The 3276-nt window shown below is 50.8% G+C and overlaps 1 protein-coding gene across 1 annotated transcript in view; it reads left to right on the top strand.

The window, feature by feature from the left end:
• The first annotated feature begins 508 nt into the window (after nucleotides 1-508).
• FURIN (furin (paired basic amino acid cleaving enzyme)) overlaps nucleotides 509-3276 on the top strand; it is a 15392-nt gene continuing 12624 nt past the window's right edge. Inside the window, exon 1 of the mRNA XM_011978371.1 lies at nucleotides 509-628. The gene's annotated coding sequence lies outside the window, so the exon portion shown is untranslated. The remainder of the gene's footprint in view (nucleotides 629-3276) is intronic.

Genomic DNA, 3276 nt, shown 5'->3' with positions numbered 1-3276 from the left:
AGCAGGCTTGTTGAAGCTGGAAGGTCAGGGGGGTTGCAGACTGAAGAAGATCCTGGTGTGTCCCAGTTACCTCCATGCAACCCTACTAGAGGTGGTCTCTGGCTTCCTAGGGATAAGCTCTAAGGGATTCAGCTATGGTGCACCACAGCCCAGCGTTCAGCAGCTGCTCAATGAATGTCTGCCAGGTGAGACTGCACCCAAAGCATTTATTAGGTACATAATGTGGCAGCACTTGCTGGCCATGGAAGGCAAGGCAAAAGACAAGGAGCTGGAGCTGGTGGAAGTAAGCCATTAAGTCAGCCAGTGGCTGGGATGCAGCAAAGCTAGGCAGAAGATAAGTGCAGATCCACCCCAGTACGTGAGGAAAATGAGAAGGGCTGGCCATGTTAGGATCCAGTCCCAGCGCAACCAGATATGTCACCACCACATCACTTTTAGCTCCTCCCCCCACCCACACACACCTTATTTGCCTGTCATATAAAGAAGGTTTTCCCAAAGTGGTTTAGCCAGAACTGGAAGAGCCCTGCCCTGTGAAGGGATAGGAGCCTGACTGTTGCAGCTGCAGCCTGTGGTGGGGAAGCAGCAGCGGCCACGATGAATCCCAGGTGTTCTGGAGCTGGATGGTGAAGTATGGACACGCTTTATTCGATTTCGCATTGACTTACAGGTTTAATTATTTTAGGAGTTCTTGTAGACATTCCTGAAAAATGCAGGTAAGCAAAAAGAAGAAAACAAAGATCGCAAATGTGACCCTTTCACTGGGAGAGAACACCAATGGAATTTTGTTGGGCATCCTTCTATGCAAGTCTGAATATTGTGTAGACATTCTGCTTAAAACTAGGTGTGGGTGCTGCTGCCGGAGGCTTTATTTGCTGTGCCTGAGGTGGGCCAGAGATTTCACTGAGGACTCCCAGAGCACCCCAAGAAGACAACAGAAGCACTTGGAGTCAGGATGACTGGGTGGATTTAGGACTATGTTACTCTCAGGAGCCTCCCTGGATTAGCCCCAAATCAAGGATAAAGAGAGGCCTGGCTGAACTCTTCCTCCCAGAGCCCTGCTGGGAAAATGGGAGCCCCTTTGCAGCCCCCACTTACCCATCAGGCCCTGCTCCTCCCACTCATCTCCAGACTTCTGTTACGTGCCCAAGTCCTGCTAACTGTTGTGTAAAACTGATAAGGTGGGATCCCGAGGACCTTGGGCCCCGAGGGCCCCAAGTCAGGAGACCTGGGCTCCAGGGCCAGTTGGGAGTGATAAAGAGAACAATACCTGCCCACAGGACTTGTTGCAATGAGATAAAGGCAGAAGTCACCAGTTGTGGTCAAATGGGATTTTTTCCAGAGAGGTCTCACAGAGAGTGGCTTTCAAATTCTTTTTAGCAGCAGAATTGTTGTAAAATACAATCTCATGTGAAACCCTAAAATATGAGACACTCTGGTTGAAGCAGAGAGAGGTGCTCACCTGCTCAATCCTGTCCTCATTCCTCCCTCTGAGGGTTGCACCTCTCAGAACCCAGTTTAAAGAATTTTGCCTTATGCCAAAGTCAGGATTGAAGAGGCAAGCTGGCTGGGAGAAACTGGGAAGCTCCACTTCCCACCGCCTCTGCCTGGGTGGCAGCCATCTGAGCCTAGGCTAGCCCCTCCCCCTCCAAAGACCCACTGCGGGCTCCCCTGGGGCCAGCCTCCAGGATGGGTGGGGCACCTGAAGCAGCAAGTATTGCTTTTTTTTGGGCTGACCTTTCTTCTAGGCCTGAGGACAAGTGGGAAGATAGGTGGGGCCAGCCCTGTCCCTGTTTCCCCTCAATGGAGTTCTCTTGCTCACAGCCTAAGGAAGAAGCGTGACTCACTTCCTGCCTCAGTCTGACTGCTGGAGTATTGTTCTCCCAACTGTGGCTGGCACTACCCAGTGTGGCCCCTACAAGTCTTAGTTCCTTGGTGGAGGGGAAGTCCCCACTTTGGGACAAGGCCAACTGGACTTACCTTCCAGCTCAACTTTGAGGACCCAGCATTGTTCCTCCAGTTTCCAGTTTTTGCAGTGTTTCTAAAGGTGCCCGAATCGTACCTTTGAATGAATGGGATCAGCATTCATTAAATATTATCTCCATTTTATAGAGGAGTAAATTGAGGAAGTCTCTGATAAATTAACTTGTCTAAGGTGTCCCAGTAAAAAATAGTGCCCCAGTGACTTGAACGGGTTTGCTGATTTTCATCAGTTGCCTTAAGAATTATCATGATTTAACCTCTCTGGGCCTCAGTTTCCTCCTATATAAAATGTAGACAGTGATACATCAAAGGTACTTAAAGGAAAATGTACTGTACCCACCTCATGGGGCATGTGGTGAGGATAGAAGGGGTTGACACAAGAAAAGAGTTCTCAATGGTGCCTGGCTCACAGAAAACACTCAGTGGATTTTTTTTTTCTTTCCATTACCGGGGAACCTGTGTTCAGGAGGCCACAGGCAGATCCTGTGCAGCCAGGTTATCTCACAGGAAGCGAGAAGAGATGGGCACAGGCTGCTCTGCGACCTTGGAATAACCCAGCCTGGGAAGCTCTTGGCTACATTTTCCTTCTTTTCTTTCTCAGCTCAAGCAGCATCGGCCTCAGCCAAGTAGCACAAACGTTTTCTAGGGCCCAGGGAGGGAGAGGCTCCGGCTGGTATCTTGCAAGTAGCTTGGATTCAGGTTCTGCCAAACACCCCAGTCTCTTGCAGGATCTGAGGTCTGCTGGTTGCGGAACTTTGGGCAAATTATTTAAACGTTGTGCGCCTCAGTTTCCTTATCTGTAAAATGGGATTAATAATGTCAGCCTGACAGGATTATATGGATCAAATCATGTACATAAGGAGGAGATAATATAAAGTGACTGGCCTGGTGCCTGGCAAGCGGTTGTGTTTAAAAAAAAAAAAAAAAAAGCTAAAAATATTAAAAGGAGGTGGGTTACTTCTGCTCATATATCCACCTGTCTATACAAATGCAGACGAAGTCGTGACTCCTCTAACAGTAGGCCCAGAGGAGGCTGGCCCCACCGCCGTGCAGTCCTCCCTCGACCTTGGACTGGAGGACCCCAGGTCCGCCGTCCCTGGGCACTTAACCCGGTTAGGCTCAAACTCGTGGCCCGGGAGTGGGAAGAGGGGGACGGAGAGGGTCGGCCCCCCAAGACTCCAGCCGAGGCAGGGCTCAGAGTGCCTCCCTCAAGCCTTTCCCCTCGGTTCCGAGTTCGGGTCTCCGCAGCCGTCTTCCCGGGGAGCTCGCGGGGCGAAGAGCCGAGCCCGGGGGCGG

This window comes from Mandrillus leucophaeus, unplaced genomic scaffold (assembly GCF_000951045.1).
Source record: "Mandrillus leucophaeus isolate KB7577 unplaced genomic scaffold, Mleu.le_1.0 Scaffold193, whole genome shotgun sequence".
In the NCBI taxonomy this organism is placed as follows: Eukaryota; Metazoa; Chordata; class Mammalia; order Primates; family Cercopithecidae; genus Mandrillus; species Mandrillus leucophaeus.
The sequence above is the reverse complement of the archived record's forward strand: the minus strand, read 5'-3'. Positions and strand labels throughout refer to the sequence as shown.